Source organism: Lonchura striata, chromosome 16 (assembly GCF_050655825.1).
Source record: "Lonchura striata isolate lonStrDom1 chromosome 16, ASM5065582v1, whole genome shotgun sequence".
Lineage (NCBI taxonomy): Eukaryota > Metazoa > Chordata > Aves > Passeriformes > Estrildidae > Lonchura > Lonchura striata.
In genome coordinates this window covers 4,090,731-4,114,657 of record NC_140718.1, presented here as the reverse complement: position 1 = coordinate 4,114,657, position 23,927 = coordinate 4,090,731, and the positions used below count along the sequence as shown (strand labels likewise).

Sequence of the window (23,927 nt, the reverse complement as noted above, 5' to 3'; positions counted from 1 at the left end):
GCATCATAAAGGTGTCATTGTGACATCAAAGGAGGATCTGTGCAATCACAGAGGAGTCAGTGTGACATCAAAGAGAATTGTGTGACATCACAGTGGTGTCAGTGTGGCATCACAGAGAGCTGTGTGATGTCACAGAGTTGTCACTGTGATATCACAGGAGGTTCTGTGACATCACAGAGATGTCTGTGTGACGTCACTAAAAGCCCTGTGACCTCACAGAAATGCCAATGTGACATCATGAAGAGTTGTGTGACATCACAGAGATGTCCATGTGATATCACTGTGAGCTGTGTGAGTCACAGATGTGTCTGTGTGGCATCAGAGAGATGTCATTGTAACATCAAAGGGGGATCTGTGCAACCATAGAGGACTCAGTGTGACATCAAATAGAATTGTGTGACATCACATTGATGTCAGTGTGGCACCACAGAGAGCGGTGTGACGTCACAGAGATATCTTTGTGACATCAGAAAAAGCTGTGTGACTTCGAAGGGTCTCTGTAACATCACCGAGGTGTCAGAGTGACATCACAGAGATGTCTTTGTGACATCACAAAAACCTTTGTGGCCCCACAGGGTCTGTGCTACATCACAGCCATATAAGTGTGATGTCACAGAGAATTCTGTGTGATATCACAGAGATGTCTGAGTGACATCATAGACAGCTGTGTGACCTCACAAGGTCAATGAGAAAAAACAAAGATGTCAGTGTGATGTCACAGAAATATCTCTGTGACATCACAGGATGTTGTGTGACATCACAGAAGTGTATTGGTGACATCACAAAGATGTAAGTGTGACATTCCAAAAAGCTGTGTGATGTCACAGAGATTTCAGTGTGACATCACAGAGGGCTGTGTGACATCACAGAGACATCCATGCGATATCACAGAGAGCTGTGTGACGTTATGGAGGGATCAGTGTGACATCATAGAGTTGTCATTGTGACATCAGAGGAGGAGGTTGTGTGACTTCACAGAGAAATCAGTGTGACATCACAGAGAGCTGTGAACCATCACAGGGATGTCCATGTGATGTAACAGAGAGCTGTGTGACGTTATGGAGGTGTCAGTGTGACATCACAGAGATGTCAGTGTGATATCACAGAGAGCTGTGTGACATCACAGGGTCACTGTGACATCACAGAGGTGTCAGAGTGACATCACAGAGATGTCTTTGTGACATCACAAAAAGATTTGTGACCGCAGAGGGTCTGCGCGACATCACAGCCATCTCAGTATGACGTCACAGAGGTGTCAGTGTGACATCACAGAGATGTCCGAGTGACATCATAGACAGCTGTGTGACCTCACAAGGTCAATGTGACATCACAGAGATGTTAGTGCGACATCACGATTGTTGCTTCTCTTTCGACCGCCACTTTGCTCTCGGGGGTTACTCGCCACTGTCCCCCGTCCCTCCCCGGCCCCCCGGGACCCTCCGGCTAGCTTTCTCTTTCCGGGGCCGGGATTTTCCTCGGTCCCGCTGCCATCGGCTTACCAGGCAGCGTCTGGGTTAGCACGGTCCGAGCTGCGGTGCTGCCTCACTCGCCACTAGGATTCTAGATAAAGAGACGAAGTGAGACCAATGGTATGCTTGTCCAGAGAGATTGTATTGCCTGAAGTGTTGCAGGGACCAAAGGCCCCGGGCTATTGCCCGGATACAGTTTTATACAGCAAAATTAAGAGAAAAGGTCTTAAACAATAGAGACAGGGTTCAGCTAAGGCACATCAGAACCACCCCAGGGGCCAGGTCCAATGGGAACTGCTCAGGGGTGGGAAGAAGGGGGTTTACAGAGGAATGCTGAAGCGGGACTTTCCCGAAACAGTGGAGCATACATAAATGTATCTTTGACCTCAGTTTACCATTCCCAAGGCCTTTCTAATACAATGGGGCATACATGAATGTATCCTTTTCCTCAGTTTACCATTCCCAAGGCCTTTCTAAAACCTTCCTCCACGCTACCATGACAGCATGACAACCGCAGGGGGAAGGTGCGCCGTGGCAGAGCAGAGACTGCCCGGCTGCCCAGCACTGTGCTTTTGCTTAATAATGCTTGCTTAATAAATTAATGTTAATTGATTTAACTATCATTAGCATCCCCAATTGAATTTGTCCATAACACGCCTGACTAGAGAAATGAAAAAAAAAATAAAGTTGGTATATTATCCAACACACAAGTGCAGTGCAAGCCCCCGGCTGCTGAGTCTCAGGAGAAGGCTGAGGGAAATGCACCCACTACGTACCCTCTGCCACTCACTCGGCATCTGGTGCTAAAGTTTGGATGCAGGGGTTGCTTGTCTCCTCTGGGTCTGTTCTTCCTTCCCTCTGGGAGGGCCTTCATGGAAATTGGTTCCATTTCTCCTGCACACCAGAGTGGCAGGGAGTCACTGCAGGCTGGTGATACTCTGATACAAGGAAACGGGTGTGCATACAAACCACGCTGTGAAAAGCCAGTGTCCATAAGGGAGCCAGAGGAGCCCTGCATCTTTCTTTGAATAAAGGGAGAGAGTCCATGGGGACATCTGCTGCTGGGGTTTTCTCTCTCAAAGTTTTGGAGGACACAGCCTCCTTTAAACTCCTGGCCACATGCTGCCCTCTTCCTTTCCCCACTGGCTGGGGTACCAGGCCAGGGGACTGCAGGGACCTTTGTACCCTCTTTTCCTTTTGCAAGGTATTAGTTCTGGTCTCCATCCAAAACTGTAATAGATAGATAATGAGATGATTGGCTCTCTCAATTAAGGGATGAAAATTGTGTGAATCTTAAGAGAAGCTTTATTGATGTAGAGTTATGTTATTGTGATTTGTTGTTTAGATGTTCTCTTGAAGAGAGCCTGACAGAGGAATGGTTGAATGACAAGGGACATGATACTGTAAAATTAATCCAACTAGGGAGGGCTACGTGACTGCTGCAAAGTTCGCATGACCCTGAAGAGTAGATGGTGTGCAGAAAGCAGGATATTGAAACTGCTTGGTATGTAGAAGTAGATAGAGAAGAACAAAGAAGTACTAAGCTGTTCTAGCTGCAAGGCCAGCTGGACAGGCAAGTATCATTCACAAAGATACTTTTAAGATAATAGTACAAGTCACATAGCAACCACTCATGAGCTCGGCTTTTTCAATATGTATGACCAAATTAACAAACATCTATAAACTGTGTAATCTGTCACAATAAACTGAGACTTGATGATCATGATAGCATGAGTCTTGTCTCCCGCGGCATTCCCTCTAACAACTGGCGCCCGAAAGCAGGGACCTGATCCGAGCCTAAGGCGAGAGAGGTGCTGCGTTGGAGTGCGGGTCCTGCGGCTGGAAGGACGGCGAAAATAAAGAGAAGAGGCGAAACGCTCTGCTCCGCTCCCTGAGTGACCGCAGAGGCGAGCTCAGCCGATACGTGCTGCCGAAGCCTGAAGGAGCCAGCAAAGGTACCGACGTAATCATGGAAAGGCAAGCAGCATATGATTTATTTAGTGCTTCTCTTAGAAAAAGGCAGATTAGGGGGATTGACTTAGATAAGGATCTCCCTTCACTATTGCATCATGCTGAGTCTTACGGCTTTTTCCTTAACCCCCATAGTGTTCATAAACTTTCCGAATGGAGAAGATATAGGGATAAATTGTGGGAATTAGTGTTAGATGAGGATAAACCGGACAAGAAAATGAGTAAACTTTGGAGAGTGGTTGATAACGAATTGCTAATGTGTCAGGCAGAAAAGAGGGCAGTGGAAGCGATACGGACAGCTCTGGAGAAAAATAAGGAATGTAAACCCTCGCTTCTCTCCAGTGAGCCAAACCCTCCGGTTCTCACAAATTTTCCCATTCCCATCTCTGCTTCTGAAATGCCTGTACCTCCCATAGACACTAGTAGCATTGAGGTGCTGGAAATTGAGATCCAAATTGCTTTATGGCAACGGGACTGGGATCCCAAATTCACTTTGTGTGAACGGGAATCAGGTAGAACGGAGCAGGCGCGGGGCCAGACAGAGCGGGGCCGGCCAGCACCGAGCCGGAGGCGAGCCCGGGGCGGAGCGGACATCAGCCGAGAGACGGAAGGCTCCTTGCTGCCGAGCAGCAGCGCAAGGGGGGAGAGGGGCGTTCCTGGGGGCTCAGCCGCGCTGGAGCCGGAGCAGGCGGGGCGCGGCCGTGGCGGGGGTGTCTCTTCTCCCATCCACAAGGTGACACAACAAGGACGGGAGCGAGGCGGCGCCGCCCCTCATCTCCCCGCAGCGCCCAGCAATGGCGGCGGAGATGGCGGCACAGTCCTGGTTGCCATGGCAGCGACAACGCCGAGAGCAGCAGCGCCACCGGTGGCGGGATCGCAACACTACAGCAAAAATTTCAACAGCATCTTCCCAATTTCTTACAAGAGTCAGAGACGTAATGAAAAAGTACAGCAGGACCGAGTGTTTTCCAAGATACCACGAAGGATGAACATTATGTGAATCAATGTTATTTCAAATATGATATGGACAAAAATCACTATATAAAGATAAAAATGTTAGTAATGATTTAATTACCAAAAATGTCTCTGAAAACAAAGAGTTGAGAAAATGTCATCTGATGGAATTTCAGTATTGAGTTTGTAATCTCTGTCTTTGGGTTTTTATAGATAATAATATAAATAATAATGATTTTAAAGTTTTATTGATAATACAATAAATAGTGATTGTTAAGTTTTTGTAAGTAATGATAAGTAGTGATTGTTACTAATGTTATATGAGTGCTTTAAAAGGATTGTCTTAACCTATTTTAAACATTTCTTGTTAATAGCTTGATCATAAAATATGAGTTGTCTGATTTTTGTGATAAGAATTATTATTAAGGTATTAAGGTATTAAGGTGTTGTTATAGTATTTACAGTCAGTTTTCATATGTTTTATTGTCTCTTTAGGTGATTGATTACAAGATGTTTTTTCAGGATCCTGTGTTTTTGATTTTTTAACTACTCATGTGTTTTCTTTATCCAATCTTTTATGCAGCTGCAATTCATCTTCCTTTAAAATTCATTGTCCAAATTTTAGTTCAAGATTTCAGACTTCAAATTTTCAGATTTCTGAAGAAAGGGTTTGTTATATTTAGAGGATTTTTGTCTTAAAAGAGATTTTAGAAATGTTCAATTATTTGATAGTTTGATAAATTTTTAATAATAAGGTTTTTTACTTATAACTGTTATTTCTAGGACTTTTGTTTTATAATGTGTTAAAACATATCCTCGAATTAGAGTTTGAGCTCTGGCCAAGCTCTGGCTCTACATGGATGGTGTGATTGACCCAGGTGTTTTCTGCATCAAAAAGTATTCAAGTCCTTTTGGCTTGACAATTTGACCATGTAGGGCAGCTGAGCCTCAAAGGGAGTTTTGGAGAGACATGATCCGGACATGTTTTATCCAAATCTCTGTTGTTTTAAGGTTTATCAGCTGCTGCAGAGTCTGGGATGACAATTTGATAGTGTAGCACTTGGTAACTGTGATTTTATATATAAATAGTGTATTATATGATTGATTTTTATTTTATTGTTAGTTTCTTTACTATATGCATTGTTTTGTTCTTGATGTTTTTTCATGTTTATAACAAAGATGTGATATTTCCATTTCTTCATGCAAATTTTAGGAAACAGAATTGAGAGAGGACCCTCCAGTCCCTGTGGGGAGTGTTGAGTTTGTTTGTGTTTTAGCAGGTGCAGAATCTGGATAGATTTCATTGAAGAATGTTAAACTTATCAATTTCAAGAGAACACTAATCTCTCCACAAGTAAATCAGAGGATGCACAGCAAAAGTGGATTGTGCAAAGATTTGTGTTTCACCCACAGAAGATTGTAGACTTTGGGTTTTTTCATAAGTGTGTTTTTAATTATGTTATAGACTTTTTTGCTAAGTTTTAATGAGTTCTAGTAATGCCTGTGATTTTTCTGTTCATTTTACCATTGCTTTTCAATGGCAAAAGAAAAAGAGGGACAATCAATTAGATAATCAAAAGCATAACATTAAGTTTATCATAAATATAGTTTGTATTTAGAATTAAGTTTGTTCCTTTCATGTTAAACAGAACAATCAAAAACATGAGAAATATGAAGTGGGGTGCACTTCTGTAATACTAACCTCATTTTTCACCCCACGAGTTGCTTCAGTGCAAGCTCTCACACAATTAAAAATCCTAGCCTACTGGACAGTGTCGTGGTTTGACACGGAAAGATAATTTTTCCCGGAAGGAAGAGGTCAATTTAGATATTGACCAATTGAAAGTAGACACGCCTCTGAGAACACAGAGGGGTTGAAAGCAGAATTCCCAGGGGAACTCGCTCTCTTTGGTTCCGGTCAGCGTGCAGTGCAGACCTTCCCCTGCCCAGCCACGAGCTGGGTGGGGGAGGGGAAGCCCCCATGGCCTGAAAGGTAGGCCGAAAGCCCCAAGGGTGGTGAAAGGACTGGAACCGGGCTGGCCCCTGCAGATGGAAGGGTGGAAGAAATCTGGGATGTCTCCATTTCCCCCCCCAGAGTTCCTCTCCCGAGAGGGAGAGAGAAAGCTGCAAGGAAGGAGGAGCGGGGGGAGCTGCTGCAAGGTGCCCAGTGCGTGGGAGTTGCTGGATGTCCGGGCATCGAGCCATCCTGGGAGTTCGGACTTTTAACCCTTTCTTGAGAAATGAAAGCTTTGTGAATTTTCCCTTCCCCTCCTCGGTTTGAAAGAGAGGAAGAGGGACACCTTGGACCCTGGGATGGGATGTTGGAAAGAGGAATTCTGGATGGGAGGGGGACAAGAAGTGGCTTTTGGCTGGACTTTTCCGTGTTAGCCACAACCTGAACCAAATCTTCTCCGTCAAGAGGGACTGTGTTTTGGGAGGATGCCAGTGAGTCAAGAGACCTGCTTCAGCTGAGAAAAAGACAAAAGTGGAGTGAACAGAGAAAAGGTTAGGGGGTTCGTGGTGGCGCCCCCTTGCCCTGGAAAGGAAAGAGAAGAGAAGAAGATCTCTGTTCTTGAGCCCTCGGCCCCAGGGGAAAATGGGGGGGACTGTGGTCCCAAACAATGAAAAACTGAACTGTTGTTTTCTCCCCTCTTGGCAGGGCATCCTTGAAAGGAAAAATCCTAAAGGCAGTGACCATCCATGCATTGGTGGTGAGAGCACTGTGCATGGAAAGGAGAAGGGTCACCATGGCAAACTTTCTCTCCGGGCGGTGCCATGTGTGACATGGAAACACAGGATGTGGAGCTGTGTTTCTTGGGGGGTCTGTGGCACAGGAGAGACTCTATTCCCTTGATGGACTGAATATCGATTGTTTGGAGGGTGGAAACCTGATTGGGGTCCAGATTGTGTCTCACTGTGGTTTGTTGGAGTTGGGTGGTGGAGGGGAGGAATGTTTTGCAAGGTTTTCATTTGGATCTTTGTGTGGTTTTTTTTTCCCTTCTTTAGTTTTCTCTTTTCTTTTGTAGTGGTAGTTTAATAAAGTTTTTTCCTGTTATCAAGCTTGGGCCTGCTTTGCTCTATTCTAGATTCCACTTCACAGCATTCCAGGTAGGGATCACATTTTCATGGGGGCACTGGCATTGTGCCAGTGTCAAACCATGACAGACAGAAAAATAAATTAATATTTCATCTAAAATGTTAAGTGAGCTTGCCACAAATACAGGTAGTATCTGTCATGCAGTTCTGCAAAACAGAGCAGCTGCCACTAATTTACTTCTTCTAGCCCAAGGTCATAGTTGTGAAGAATTTGAAGGAATGTGCTGTATGAACTTATCTGATCACTCTACATCTATCCATAAGCAAATACGAAAATTGACCGAGCTAACTCAACAATTAAAGGTGGAAGACAGATTGAGTCCAGAAGGCTGGCTGAAAAGATTAGAGATCAGACCATGGTTAAGAGACATTATCAAATACAGCATAATAGTTCTAAGCATAATTGTGATACTTTTGCTTGTTTTGCCCTGTGTGTCTACTTGCTTGCAAGGCTTAATGCAGCAGCTTTTGCAAAAAATGCTGAATGCACACCTTCTTGTACAAAAGGAAAACGGGGGAGATGAAGAGAGCCTGACAGAGGAATGGTTGAACGACAAGGGACATGATACTGTAAAATTAATCCAAATAGGGAGGGCTACGTGACTGCTGCAAAGTTCGCATGGCCCTGAAGAGTAGATGGTGTGCAGAAAGCAGGATATTGAAACTGCTTGGTATGTAGAAGTAGATAGAGAAGAACAAAGAAGTACTAAGCTGTTCTAGCTGCAAGGCCATCTGGACAGGCAAGTATCATTCACAAAGATACTTTTAAGATAATAGTACAAGTCACATAGCAACCACTCATGAGCTCGGCTTTTGCAATATGTACGACCTAATTAACAAACATCTATAAACTGTGTAATCTGTCACAATAAACTGAGACTTGATGATCATGATATCATGAGTCTTGTCTCCCGCGGCATTCCCTCTAACATTTTGGTGATGTCACATAGATATCTCTGAGACGTCACACTGAAATCTCTGTGATGTCACATTGACCTTGTCAGGTCACACAGCTGTCTATGATGTCACACGGACATCTTTGTGATGTCACACATCCTCCACTGACGTCACAATGAGATTTCTATGATGTCACATTGACACCTATGTGACGTCACACTCAGATGGCTGTGATGTCGCACAGAACCTCTGAAGTCACAAATCTTCTTGTGATGTCACAAAGACATCTATGTGATGTCACTCTGACACCTCTGTGATGTCACAGTGACCTTGTGAGGTCACACATCTTTTTGAGATGGCACACTGACATCTCTGTGTTGTCACACAGCTCTCTGAGATGTCACATGGACATCCCTGTGATGTCGCACCAATATCTGTGATGTCACACAGCTCTCTGCGATATCACACTGACTTCTTTGTGATGTCACACTGACACCTCCAGAACGTCACACAGCTCTCTGTGATGTCACACTGACTTCTCTGTGAAGTCACACAACCTCCTCCTCTGTTGTCACAATGACATCTCTATGATGTCACACTGACACCTCCAGAACGTCACACAGCTCCCTATGATATCACATGGACGTCTCTGTGATGTCACACAGCTCTCTGTGATGTCACACTGAAATCTCTGTGACAGCACTCAGCTTTTTGGAACGTCACACTTAAATCTTTGTGATGTCACCAATAAACTCCTGTGATGTCACACAACTTCCTGTAATGTAACAGAGATATCTCTGTGACATCAGACTGACACCCCTGTTTTGTCTCATTGACTTTGTGTGGTCACACAGCTGTCTATGATGTTACTCGGACATCTCTGTAATGTCACACATCCTCCTCTGACATCACAGTGACATCTCTATGATGTCACACAGACACCTCTGTGACGTCACACTTTGATGGCTGTGATGTCGCACAGACCCTGTGGGGTCACAAAGCTTTTGGTGATGTCACAAAGACATCTCTGTGATGTCACTCAGACACTACTGTGATGTTACAGAGACCCTTCGAAGTCACACAGCTTTTTCTGATGACACAAAGATATCTCTGTGACGTCACACCGCTCACTGTGATGCCGCACAGACAACACTGTGATGTCACACAATTCTATTTGATGTCACACTGACTCCTCTATGGTTGCACAGATCCTCCTTTGATGTTACAATGACATCTCTCTGATGCCACACTGACACATCTGTGACGTCACACAGATCACAGTGATATCACATGGACATCTCTGTGATGTCACACAGCTTTTTGTGATGTCGCACTGACATTTCTGTGGGGTCAGAGTGCTTTTAGTGGTGTCACACAGACATCTCTGTGATGTCACAGAACTTCCTGTGATGTCACAGAGCTATCTCTGTGACATCACACTGACATCTCTGTGAGGTCACATTGACCTTGTGAGGTCACACAGCTGTCTATGATGTCACACGGACATCTTTGTGATGTCGCAAAACCTCCTCTGACGTCACAATGGGATCCCTATGATGTCACACTGACAGCTCTGTGACGTCACAGTGACCCTTCGAGGTCACACATCTTTTTCTGACGTCACAGTGAGAAATCTGTGACATCTCACAGCTCTCTGTGATGCCACAGTTACATCACTGTGATGTCACACAGTTCTCTTTGATGTCACACTGACTCCTCTGTGATTGCACAGATCCTCCTTTGATGTTACAATGACATCTCTCTGATGCCACACTGACACATCTGTGACATCACACAGCTCACAGTGATATCAGCTGGACATCTCTGTGATGTCTCACAGCTCTTCGTGATGTCGCACTGACATTTCTGTGAGGTCACAGGTCTTTTACTGATGTGACACAGACATCTCTGTGATGTCACCGAACTTCCTGTGATATCACAGTGACAACTCTGTGACCTCACACAGCTCTCTGTGATCCCTTTGACATCACAGAGGGCTGTGTGACCTCACAAGGTCAATGTGACATCACAGAGATGTCAGTGTGACGTCAAAGAGATATCTATGTGACATCACAGGAGGTCATATTACATCACAGAGGTGACTGTGTGACTTCACAGAGAGCTGTTTAATGTCACTGAGATGTCACTGTGACATCATAAAAAGTTATGTGACCTCACAGTGTCACTATGACATCACCCATGTGTTAGAGTGATGTGGAGAGTTTTGTGGATGAATTGCTAAGTGAGAAATGACATGACTACGTGCAGTTAGTGAAGCAGTAGCTGAAAATTGCATAGTGCAGCAATAGCAGATGTAGCAATAATATCTTATGTCCTTGGGAAGCTGGTTCCCAACAGTGGAATGGTCAGCAAAAAGATAAATGTAAGGGAAAACAAAGCAAGCTTAGAAAGCTCCAAAGGCGGGGTTGACCTGTTTTTAATACACCAGTTATATGCCTAAGTTTTGCAATATGCATGAGCTTCATTATAACGGGTATAACTGTACATGCGTGCTTGGAATAAACTGAGACTTGTTGACATTATAGAATGGACTTGTCTCCTGTCATTTGTTCCACAAAATGGTGACCCGATCGACGTGATAGGCACCATGGTGGAGTGACGAAAAAGGGTTCGGGTCCTGATGCAGCCAGGACGGCAAAAGTGCTGAATTGAAATAGAGTGCACCGTGCCCCAGGTGACTGCACAGGCAAGCCTGGCTGATACGTGCTGCCGACGACCTCGGAGGGCTGCAACAGCGCTGACAATATAGGTATGGAGAGGCAAGCAGCATATGATTTATTTACTGCATTCTTGCAGAGAAGGCAGATTAAAGGCATTGATTTGCAAAAAGATATGCCAGGGTTATTAACATATTAAGCACATTACAGGAATAGCACATTCTCCCACTGGACAAGCAATTGTAGAAAGGGCAAATGGAACTTCGAAGAGATACTTGGAAAAACATAGAGATTAGAGATGTTCAGGAAAGATTAATGAAGGTACTCTTTGTTCGTAATCATTTGTGTATATTTGGGGATTCAGAGGCACCACCTGCAATGATACATTATGGACAAAAAGAAATGAGCAAAAAAGGCAAAGAAGTATGGGTCAGGTATAGGGACCCTAAAACAGGTATTTGGCAGAACCCAGCAAAGGTCCTATATTGGGGAAGGGGATATCTTTGTGTTTCCACCCCTACAGGTTCACTCTGGGTGCCGGCGAAATGGACTAAACCAGCTCTGGATGAGTCGTCTCTTAGCCTGCCTGACGGATCAGGACCAGAGGAGAATTGAAGAGAAGCTGATTCGCACAGTGGGACCTATTCTTCAAGAGATAAGAGGACTTTCCCCAGTGATTGATCAACTTTTGCCTTCAGAGTTAACTTTTACGGCAATTGTTACAGTTATTGAGGCTTTACAGACTGTTCATATTTCAGGACCAAAGAATCCTGAGTGTCTTAGTTGTGGGAATTTTAATTGTAACAGTTGGATTGCTTTTGTTTGTGGGGGTTGTGGGAAAACATACTGGGAAGATCAAGTATTTTTAAAATGACATTTTTGGTGTAAACATTGTGACTTTCGAAAACGAGGAGATTCTTGGCAGAGAGATTTAATACGAGACACAGGCTTAGGAGTTGCTATAGCTTTACAGTTATGTGAAGCACCAGAACAAAAGATATTAGCTTTTTATAGGTGGGAAGCAGAACACGCTTGTGACAGGTTCATTAAGCAAGCAAATTCAAAAGTTTTATCAACAAGGTGTCAAAAGCAAGTGAAGGTATCTATAAGATCTTATTTAGGAAAACCAGTAGTAGGAAATCCAGACATAGAATTAGATAAGTTTATTAAATATGTGCAGACATTAAAATTAAAATCCAAGCAGAAGAAATCATGAGGGCAATAAGGTGGATAATCTATCTTGTTCTTTCGAGTAATCTTTGTCGTGATTGGATCCCTCACAGCTGGCTTCAGAGCATACTCAGCTTGGCTCTTCCAAATTCCAGGGGCTCCAGGCTGCTCAGCAGGATCTGCACCTCCTCCACAGTTACGTGGAACTGCACCTTCAGTACAGGCACCTTTCCAGCCTGATCTGCCCTCCTTCCTCTGTGTGTGTGCAGAGAACACGGCGTGGAAGAGAACAGCAGCAGGGGCCTGTGTGTCCCAGGGCCTGGGATTTGCGCTGCTTCAGCTCCACAGAGATGCAGGTAACGGGGAGAAACCAAACTGTTTATTAATGGAAGGGAAAGGGAAGGGATGAGATGGGGGCAAAAAGAGGGGATGGGCAGGGTCTGAGGGCTGCAGGGAGGGAGCTGTCAACAGGGAGGGGGAAGGCAGCAGCTATGGGAGCTGGAAGCAGGCACAGATGCGGCCAGCATCAGGTGTGCCTGGAGCTCTGGTGACATGGAGTCCTGGTGCTGTCTTCACTGTCTCCTGGTACTCTGCTTGGGACCCTGGTTCTCTGGATCCAGCAGATGACCTTAGTTCTGCACATCTTTGTCCAAAAATAGCCTGAATTTCCAGGAGAGTGGAGGATGGGCTGTCATCTTCGCTCATGGCTTCAAGGGCTGGAAGACAGATAAACTAGCACAGTCAGAGCCCAGAGGGCCACCCGGCGATTCTTCTGCTAAGGCCATCTCTCCCAGCTCTCGCCGTGCCTAACAGAGATGAGGACCCAAGGGGATCAGCCGCAAGGTGCTGGTCACAAATCCCCCACTGGCGTCCCTGAAATCTCTCTGTGCCCTGCCCACACCAGCCCTGGTCCACACAAGGAGCGCAGCTGGCCGCAGCCGGGACAGGGATTGCAGCTCCCTGGGCGGCATTGCAGCTCCCCCGGCAGCCCCTGCTGACAGCCCCTGCCCTGACTCACCCTGAGTGAGAAGGTGAAGCTCTGCTGGCTGTCCCCGGAGGTGCCGCCCGGCCGTCCCTGGGAACACAGAGCCTGTCAGCCCAGGGCACAGCTCCTGCCAGCGGCGCTGCCAGCCCTGGGGCCACACGGCCTCCTGGCCCGGCAGGGCTCAGCCCGGGCCCTCGCCGCTCGCTGCCGCCCCAGGGCACGGCTGCCAGAGGCGCCGGGCCCGGGTGGCGCTGCCGGGGCAGCAGGCGGGGCTGGGGCCGAGCTGCGGCGGGGCGGGGAGGGAGCCCGGGCTCGCGGCTCACCCAGGAACCTGACGGCCGCCTCTCGCAGGGGCTCCTGTGGGCTCTGCAGGTAGGGCAGGGCCCGGCGCAGGTGCTCGGCCGCGCTGCTGCTGTCCTCTGCCAGCTGCAGAGAGCGGCAGCAGGGAAGGGTTGGCGCGGGCTCAGCCCCTGGGCCGGGCGCTCCCCGCGCCAGCCCCGGCCTCCCCTGCCCGCACAGCCCTGAGGCGCGGCCAGCAGCCGCCGGCGCCGGGCTCTGCAGGGGCAGAGGGCCGGCTGCTGCCCGGGGAGCCGCGGGGCCGCCCCGCAGCCCCGCCGGGCCGCGGCTCCATCGGCACCCGGCTGGGCCCGCAGGAGCCTGGAGCAGAGCCCGCGGGCCTCGGGCTGCAGCAGCGGGCAGGGGCACAGCTGCCAGCCCGCACACCGAGCACCGCGCTCAGGGGCTGCTCCGGGCTGGGGCTGCGGCTTCCCGGCCCTCCTTACCAGCCACTCGGTGAGCTTTGACAGCTGCTCCTTCTTCAGCAGCTGTTTGAGATCCCTCTGCTTCAGAAACTGGGCCGCACCAAGCAGCGTTTCCCGAGAAGCCTGGAGAGCAGCAGAGACCCAGAGATGGCCCCAGAGCCCAGGGCACAAGAGCTGTGTCCCTGTGCCAAGGCCTGGAGGAGGCTGCAGCCCGCCAGGCGCCAGGGCAGGAGGCAGCCCAGCCCCCTCCCAGCATCATACAAATGCTCACCTTTGCCACCTGCCAGTTCTCATCATGACAGTGGATTAAAAGTGCCAACAGGCTCTTGTTCACAATTGTCTTCAGGGGCTTTTTTCCCTCATCCACTACCAATTCCATCACCTTACAGAAGAGTTCAATGGAGAGCAAGCACACATGGCTGTTGTCCTAGAGGAAAGGAAAATACCTACACCAGCTACTCCAGGCCCACCTGGGCAAAGGCCTGAAAATCCACAGGGCACAAAGTTTCTGGGAAGCAGCCGATGCCTGTGGCTCAGGATGCAGAACCTTACGTGGTCAAAGAGCAGCAGGAGTGCCTCAGTCAGCTTTGGGGCAGTGGTGCTGGACACCAGGATGTCTTGGTGCTGGAGCACATTCATGAACACACAGAGGCTCATGCTAACCACCTCTACATCTGGAGCCCCCAGCAGCTCCAGAAGCCTTTGAGATAGAGGGTAGATTCTTCTGGCCTGTGCGGAACACAAGGCTGTGCTGGGGAGCCGTGGATGGCTGTAGGGCCAACACTGCCCTGGCACTGCAAGCCCACCCTGCTGCTGCAGGGCCCACAGGCTGAAGGCCTGTCCCAGAGCACTGGGGCAGGTGAGGCAGGAGAGCTGGGAGCAGCTGCCTCAGCTCCTGAAACCCTGCCAGCCCAAGGGGCTGCTTTGCCCAGCGCAGCTTCAGCCACTGCCCCCTTCTCACCATCCATGGATCCTTGGTGAGCACCGCGAGGCCTCGGAGCGCCAGGTAATGCCTGTGACAGCATTCACTCCAGAGGTACTTTGCCATGGTCTTCAGAGCGCTGCCACGACATTTACTCAAGTCCAGGCACTCGAGGACCTGAAAGGCACAGGGCAGTGACAGGGGACCCGGCCGGCAGGAGCCCAGAACCACACAGGGCGGGGACCAGGCAGCAGCACAGGGTCTGGACACCATCCCAGGCAGCTGTGGCTACGAGAGGGCAGAGAGCTGGGAGGCAGCTGAGCGAGGCAGCGCTGGCCAACAGGCTCACCTCCACCAGGACTGTCAGGAAGATCAGATCATAGCATGGCTTCTCCTTGCTGAGGTGCCGGAGCAAGTGGAGTGCGGTGTGAGAACACAAAGGGATCGAGACACGCCGCATCTCCCTGTCAGGGGAAAAAAGGCACCAAGGCCCTGAGGTGGGGGTAGCAAACCTCTCCCAGGACTGACTCACAGAGGTCCAATCTATCCCCAGCATCCCTGGAGGGGATGTGGGCGCTTTGTGAGGTGGCCCCTTCAGGGCACCTTCCTCTCCCAGCCTGTTCCAGTCTCCTCGTCCGTCCCTCAGTGACAAGGCCCTCTGGCCCATGACCACAGGGACTGTGAGGGGCACCCGGGAACAGGGCACAAATGCCGGGGGCAGTGGGGAGAAGGGCGTCTCACCTGGCCAGCAGACCCAAACCATATTCCTGGGTGATAGCACGCATCATCGTGTCCCAGCCACGCTTGCGCTCCATAGCCACCAGCACATGGTCCCACTGCAGTTGGCAGAGCAGAGCCTTCATGGCCCGCACTACAAACCTGTGTGCAGAGCAAAGCCCAGGTCACACTGGGAGCGCTGGCGCTGGCCACAAGGGCACGGGAAGGACGGGGGGACTGGGACCTCCTGAGCCTGCTGTCAAGGCGGTGTTCCTGCCAGCATGCTCTCCAGAATGCAGCAACTTCCTCTGGTGGGATCTCCTGTGTGGTGGCAACAGCATGGAAGAGCAGAGCCACAAACAGGCGGGGGGAATAAAGATTCATCGCCTCGTGGCACTCAGGCACCTGGAGAATCACCCAGAGCACCAGAGTTGCCTGCAAGAGAACAGCCCAAGGCAGCGCTCAGTGCCGAGGTGTCCATGGGGCAGGGCCCAAGGGCCGAGGCAGGGGAAGCAGCAGGCCTGGTGCCCCCTGAGCCTGCCCCTAGCCCAGGTTTCAGCCCAGTGCCTGAGGGATGGAGAGGATGGAGAGCTGCTGGAGAGGCAGCCGGGGGATGAGTAAAGGCCAGTTCCAGAAACTCACAGCCAGGGCAAAGACATCTGTGCCATCCCCATCAGAGGTGAAGATGCTGTGCAGAGGCCAGTTCTCCATCACACAGAGCAGCACTGGCAGCACCTTTTCCACTGTGGAACTCGACGAGCCTATGGTTCTCCACATCATTGCAGCAGCTCTGTGTGACCAGAGCTCTGTGTCAGGGGCATCTCAGTCACAGCACCATGCTCTGTGCACCATGGGGGCCCAGGTGCCAGAGCCCCTGTGCCCTGAAGGGCAGGGGGGGAGCGCTGGCAGCAGGCTCAGGAAACAGAGGGGCCTGAGGCTCCTGGGCCTCTCTGCCTCTCTGGCAGAGCCCATTGGACAGGCTGTGCAGGGCCGTGGGCCCTAGAGGCTGCTGAGCCCTGAGCTCTCAAGGCTCGTGGGCCCTGTACCTGTCACACGTTGGGGCACAGCGCAGGAGGGTCAGCACCACGTCAGCAGGGTGTTCTTCAGCCAGCCTCACAATGTCAATTTGCAGCCAGGCATCCACAGTGACTTGGGACATGAGACGATTGTGAATGTTCCTTACAATGGCTGGCACCTGGAGGAAGCATGGGGAAGACTTGGAGTGCTGTCCAAGGGAACAACTTCCCCAGCTTCCCCCAATAAGTGCTTCCCTTCCCGCCACACTGTGCTGGCCTCAAAGGATCAGGAGGCCCAGTGACTGTGGCTTGAGGGAACACACAATCCTGGGAGGCCTCCAGGCCTGGCCCCAGGCTGCTTACCTGCTGCTGAGAAGGAGCAGCACTGTCCTTGAGAAAATCCATAGTGGGAGCATGAATCACCGTGGCAGTGGGCATGGTGCCAGTCTTTGAGATGCCCTGAGTCATTCTGGTGTCAGTGTTTGTGATGGCCATGCTCTCAGCCATTGCCATGTGAACAGCCATCACCCTCTGAGAATGGATTGCATTGTTCCCTGAGTGTGCAGTCGATTCTGGGCTGACATCAGGCTCTGCCTGGAGCTCGGTCAGCCCCAAGTCAGGCTCAGCCGGGCCCTCAGCTGCTGCGCTGCTGGTCTTTCTATGTGGAATGCACGGGAACTTCCAGAACATCTGCAGGAGAGCAAAGGACAGGGTAGCCAGGGATGTTCCATGGAGTGCTCCAGGTGTGCTGCTGGGCTGAGCAGTGACAGCAGGCCCAGCTCAGGTGGGGATGGCTGCAGGCACCTTCAGGGTTTTGCGGAAGCGGCCACGGGCGGGTTCCTTCTTTTGTGTGCGGTCCAGGGCTGCATCTGGCAAAGAGCGAGCACAGTGAGGGCTGAGGGGCTGCTGGAGAGGCCGGAGAACACAGCCCAGCCCTGCGCTGCTCAGGTAGGGACAGCCCCGGGATGCCCCAGGTGGATGGAGCACGGCCACTGCGGGGTGTCTGCCTGGGCCCCTCTTCCATCCTGTCCATGGGCATGTCCCCAGGGGATGGGATGGGATGGGATGGGATGGGATGGGATGGGATGGGATGGGATGGGATGGGATGGGATGGGATGGGATGGGTCCAAGCTGGCTGCAGCCATCAGTCCTGTGGCCCAGCTGTGCCACTCACCATCCTCCAGTGGCTGGAACTGCTCCGGTTTTTCATGCTGTTGCACTGGGGCAGCTTCAGGGCTATTCCTTTTTTTCCCCCTGAACACTCTGAACAAGCGGAGAAATCTGCCCGCCATGCCAGAGTCTGGCCTCTAGGGCAACTTCTAGAGAGATGGCTCGGGAAAGCTCCAAGTCAACAAGTCCTCAAGGACACTTGCAAAAGAGAAGCCTCGGGAAGGCCACGGGCTGCCAAGTCCTGTGGTCCTGCCACGAGGTCACCTGTAGGAATAATGCCTCGGAAAAGCTCCGAGTTGGACAGGAACGAGCGCGCTCTGCGGGGGCTCCTCACGGCACCGCTCTGTCCCGTCCTGTCCGGTCGCCTGTTCCGAGCAGAGTGGCGTGCTCTGGTCACTGCCAGCTCCTATGTCAGCACGTGTCACAAAGGCCATCCAGTCCCGTTCTATGCCATAGTGACCATGCTGCACCGTGTCACAAAGGGCCCTTGCACACACTACCACCTGCCCTGGGGCCACCCCCTGCCCAGCCAAAGTGGCCCAGGTTGGAAAGAATCCCTGGCCCCAAGTGTCTGAGACAGCCTGACAGGATCTTTAGGAACGGCTCAGACCATCAGCAAACGCTGCCCTGCTCTGCAGGCTCAGGGCAGCAGAAGGAGCCCCCAGGGCTGCTGACGCAGGTCCAGGTGGATGCCAAACCTGCTCTTCACAGGCTTCTCCCACCCCTGCCCCTCTGCCAAGTTCTCTAAAAACCCCACAGCCCTGACTTTGCCCTGTCTTTTGGGGGTAAGAAAAATGGATTCCGGAGCTTTGTGAAACCAAGCCCCGTCTCGTTTTTCCTGGCACCCGCAGCTGCACTCTCCCTGGACACCATGAACTCAACTTCTGGAGGATTTGTGGGTTATGGGGGAATTTTGGGCAGTGTTCTCAATCTCTTTGCACTCCAGAAAAAAAGAGGGATGAATTTTTCACCACAAAACCACTCAATCCCACTGAAAACAACTGAATTTTAACCTATAAAGGCACAATCCCACCTCAAATTGCATGTTCTGACCTCCAAAACCTCAATCCCACACAAAGCTCACTTGATTTCACAGCTGCCAGGGTGAGATTGGGTTGGGAGGAGATTGGGAGAAGTGGGATCCCAGTTTGGAATAGTGGGATGTATTTGATAGCGAATAAAACTTTCAGAGTTACTGATTTCTGTCCCCTTCATTTTCAGTCCCTTCTGTTTGTAGAGTGGCTCCTTCCCAGCTGATTAAATTCCTATAAAAATATTTTTTTTTTTTTTTAAATCAGCTGGCCCAAACAATCAAAAAACCAATATTAATATAGAACCAACCATCTGCAATTATATTTTTTTTAACAATTTTCATTTTTTAGAGTGTGTAAGGGTGTTATTAAAGTTTAATTGTTTGGTTAAATTGTATGAGACATTATAGTGGTGTTTGGTTTCGTGTTCAGTATATTTGTAGTGTGAATTGTTTTACTAAGGTGTGTTCGATTGTATGTTTAGATTGGCTGGTGCTGTGAGAGGCGCTGGGCTCTGCCTGGCAACTGATGAGTCAGAGCCATCCCGGGCGCTGATTGGCTGAAAATCGCCAGGCGGGACCAGCGCCGAGTTTCTGCCTGGGAACTGAATCGTCATCAACGCCGCGCGCTCTGATTGGCCAGGATCTGCTTCGGGGCGGGGCCGGGAGGAACTGGGGACCCCCAGGAGCCCCCCGGGTTTGGGGGTTTCCATCCCCCCTCGGCCCCCGGGGCGGCCTTGGGGCCACCCCAACACCCCCGAAATGGGGAGGGTCCCCGGAGCCGCTTGGAAGCCCCAGAAATGGGCTGGAAGCAGCAGGAGCCGCCCCCAAAAGGGATTGAAGGGTCCGGTCCGGGAATGGCTCCGACCCGGATTGGGGCGGGCTGGGATTGAGGGAGGGTCCGGTCAGCGGCTGCGGAGGGGCTGGGATTGGGGAGGGCTCCGGGATTGAGGGGATGGGTCCATTCCGGGACTGGGGCAGGATCGCTCCCTGGGGGTGGGCTCCATTATTGAGTCAGGCTCTCTCCCCTTCCCGATCCCAATCCCGTTCCCTGATCCTGTTCCCGATCCCAATCCCATTACCATTTCTGTTCCCGTTCCCGGGCCAGTTCCCGATGATCCCGACCTCGTTCCCAACCCCATTACACTCCCATTCCCGATCCCGATCCCATTCCTGTTACTGTTCTCGATCCCGATCCCACCGCTGTTTCCAGGGAATGGCTCCTATCCCAGCCCCGACCCCAAACCCGGGGGGTCAAACACTGGGGTCAAACACCCCAAATCCCAACTGGGAGGGGGGAGGACAAACAGCCCCAAACCCAAACTCTGGGATGTCAACCTCCCCCCTGCCCCAAACCCCAAATTTTAGGATCAAACCCCCCAAATCCCAGATCCTGGGCTGTCAAACACTCCCCAAATCCCAAACGTTGGCATTAAACCCTCCTGACCCAAAATCCTGGGGTTCAAAACATTTGGGGTGTCCAACACCCCCAATTCCCAAAGTCTGGGGTCAAATACCCCCAAATCCCAAATCCTGATGTGTCCAAGTCTCCCAGCCCCCAAAGTTTGGGGTTAAATCCCCCAATCCCCAACTCCTGGGGTTTGAAATATCTCGGTTGTCCAACCCTCCTCCTCTCCAAAGGTTGGGATCAAACCCCTCAATTCCCAAACTTTGGGGTCAACCGCCCTGAATCCTGTAGTAGATAGGGACAGGCGAACGGAAGATTTCGGGATGTGACGGAAAGAAAGACCCCTTCCCCCTCTCACCCTGCAACATGTTATCCATTACCCCAAAGAATGTAACCACACCTAACCCAGTAGTTTTCCACTCCTGACTAACCCTAGAGACCCTACCAACCCCCCCTGACGTAACAGAGTCCCCCAAGACTATTTAAACCCATGAGATAAGATAATAAAGGCTTTCGACCGTCCACCACACTGGTGCCTGCGTGTGTCGTTGGCCCGAGTGGCCCAGGGGAGACTGGGCTGCCGTGCTGTTCCTTGAAACCAGGTCGCCTTGCCTTCCCCTGAAGGCAACATAACTGGTGCTGAAGCCCGGGAATAATTCGCTCGGGCAGCGGGTGTCGCCTGGACAAGAGCAGCGGTCAGACCGGTAAGACCGTGTTCTCGGCGAGGGAGACGTCCCAGGACCCGCGATCATCATGGACGCCATCGCCAGGGTCGTAAGTGAGGTACATAAACAATGGGGAATTGAGTGTAAGCTCAAAGACTTTTATCTTGCTATAGCAAGGCTGCTTGAGCTTGGGGCAATTGAACGCCCTGTGGATGTTTTGCATCCGGAGATATGGGAAAAATGCACAGCCTTGCTGGCAGAGGACACGAAATCCTCAGGCAGCGGCAAATGCCTTAAGGCGTGGGGAAAAGTAGAGAAAGCCCTGCGCAGAGCAATAGAAGAGCAGGAGACATGGAGCGCAGCGCGTACGTGTTTATTAGTTACAGCCAAGCTAGGGGTAGGAGCGTGTCATGGTTTGACACTGGCACAATGCCAGTGCCCCCATGAAAATGTGATCCCTACCTTGAATGCTGTGAAGTGGAATCTAGAATAGAGCAAAGCAGGCCCAAGCTTAATAACAGGAAAAAAACTTTATTAAACTACTACTACTAAAGAAAAGAGAAAACTAAAGAAGGGGGGAAAAAAACCACACAAAGATCAAATGAAAACCTTGCAAAACATTCCTCCCCCCACCACCCAACTCCAACAAACCACAGTGAGACACAATCTGGACCCCAATCAGGTTTCCACCCTCCAAGCAATCGATACTCAGTCCATCGAGGGAACAGAGTCTCTCCTGTGCCACAGACCCCCCCAAGAAACACAGCTCCACATCCTGTGTTTCCATGTCACACATGGCACCGCCCGGAGAAAAAGTTTGCCATGGTGACCCTTCTCCTTTCCATGCACAGTGCTCTCACCACCAATGCATGGATGGTCAGACTGCCTTTAGGATTTTTCCTTTCAAGGATGCCCTGCCAAGAGGGGAGAAAACAACAGTTCAGTTTTTCATTGTTTGGGACCACAGTCCCCCCCATTTTCCCCTGGGGCCGAGGGCTCAAGAACAGAGATCTTCTTCTCTTCTCTTTCCTTTCCAGGGCAAGGGGGCGCCACCACAAACCCCCTAACCTTTTCTCTGTTCACTCCACTTTTGTCTTTTTCTCAGCTGAAGCAGGTCTCTTGACTCACTGGCATCCTCCCAAAACACAGTTCTTCTTGAAGGAGAAGATTTGTTTCAGGTTGTGGCTAACATGGAAAAGTCCAGCCAAAAGCCACTCTTTGTCCCCCTCCCATCCAGAATTCCTCCTTCCAACATCCCATCCCAGGGTCCAAGGTGTCCCTCTTCCTCTCTTTCAAACCGAGGAGGGGAAAGGAAAATTCACAAAGCTTTCATTTCTCAAGGAAGGGTTAAAAGTCCGAACTCCCAGGATGGCTCGATGCCCGGACATCCAGCAACTCCCACACAACTGGGCACCTTGCAGCAGCTCCCCCCGCTCCTCCTTCCTTGCGGCTTTCTCTCTCCCTCTCGGGAGAGGAACTCTGGGGGGGGAAATGGAGACTTCCCAGATTTCTTCCACCCTTCCATCTGCAGGGGCCAGCCCGGTTCCAGTCCTTTCACCACCCTTGGGGCTTTCGGCCTACCTTTCTCAGGCCATGGGCTTCCCCTCCCCCACCCAGCTCGTGGCTGGGCGGGGGAAGGTCTGCACTGCACGCTGACCGGAACCAAAGAGAGCGAGTTCCCCTGGGAATTCTGCTTTCAACCCCTCTGTGTTCTCAGAGGCGTGTCTACTTTCAATTGGTCAATATCTAAATTGACCCCTTCCTTCCGGAAAAAATTATCTTTCCGTGTCAAACCACGACAGAGCGGCAACGCAAACTACCCCTGAGGACGATCCGCCCGGGAGCGGGGATCCGGGGGGGCCCGGCGCGTCGCCCCCCTCCCCGGGCCGGGGCCCGGGACCCCCCGCGGAAACCTCCCAAAAATCCGCGGCTTCCCCATCCGCCCCGCCACCGCCGGGCAGTGACCCGGTACCGGAGGTGCAGCAGCGCGCAGAGCTCTGTCGGCGGGGACTGGCGGGGGAAGCCAGAGGCGCGGGAGCCGCGGCTCGGGAGGAGATCTTGCCCACGCCGCCTCCATACGCCTTTGAAAATGGCACCGGCAGCCAAGGGGAGGGGCAGGGCGTGGGCAGTCTCGGCGCGAAGAGCCCAGAGGCGCGGAGTTTCGCTAATGCGCGTGTGCGGGAGAAAGAGGAGGAGAGCGGCAGAGGGCTCGGAGCCGATCGGCAGCCGCGCCTGACGCCGCTACCATGTAAGGGAGAAACCCACCCCCGCAGGAGGCAGGGCGAGCCCGGGGGGCGGCAGCGGCGCCACCCCCGGGGGGAGGAGCGGGGTCGGAGCCGCGCAAAACGGCACCGAGCCCTAGAAGTGCGCTGGCACTCGACTTCCGACTCGGAGTCCAGCAGCAGCTCCGACAGCCCGGAAGAACTGTCGGGAGCCGGCTGGGACTCTGAGACGAAGAGAATAGAGCTAACGCAATTTAAAACAAAACCAAGTAAAGCTTTAAGCCGCACCGAAAAGCAGCCACAATACGAACCAGCCCAGTTTACCGACTGGAGAGAAATAAAAGGGAAAAACACAACCCACCCCAAAACCTTGCCCCCAAAAGTCACCGACACCCCGGCAGGCCATGCAGATGTATTCCAGATAAGCCGCACAGCCGAGTCCGATCCAAACCCAATTTTTCGTATGCTAGAAGCTACCTTTCTAACTCTAAACGAAACCAAACCGAACCTGACTAACTCCTGTTGGCTTTGTTATGATGTTAAACCCCCTTTCTACAAAGGCATTGCTTTAGACACCCCCTTCAGTTACTCCACAGCCAGTGCCCCCCACCAGTGCAGATGAGACACTCCCCGCAGAGGAATCACCCTGAGTCAAATCACAGGACAAGGCAAATGTTTTAGCAATGCAACTTTAGCAAAGCAGAAAGGCAACTTCTGCACTAAAGTTGTCAAGCCCAACAGAAAGATCGGTAAGTGGGTGGTCCCATCCGCATCTGGGATGTGGGTTTGCCAGCGA

General features: G+C 51.1%; 1 long non-coding RNA gene across 1 annotated transcript; it reads right to left on the bottom strand.

The window, feature by feature from the left end:
* Positions 1–21,426: 21,426 nt before the first annotated feature.
* Positions 21,427–23,158, bottom strand: LOC146765934 (uncharacterized). Its single transcript, XR_014958726.1, has 2 exons — positions 22,491–23,158; positions 21,427–22,388 (listed from the first exon to the last, which is right to left on the bottom strand). It is a non-coding gene; the product is annotated as an uncharacterized LOC146765934 (long non-coding RNA).
* Positions 23,159–23,927: the final 769 nt, after the last annotated feature.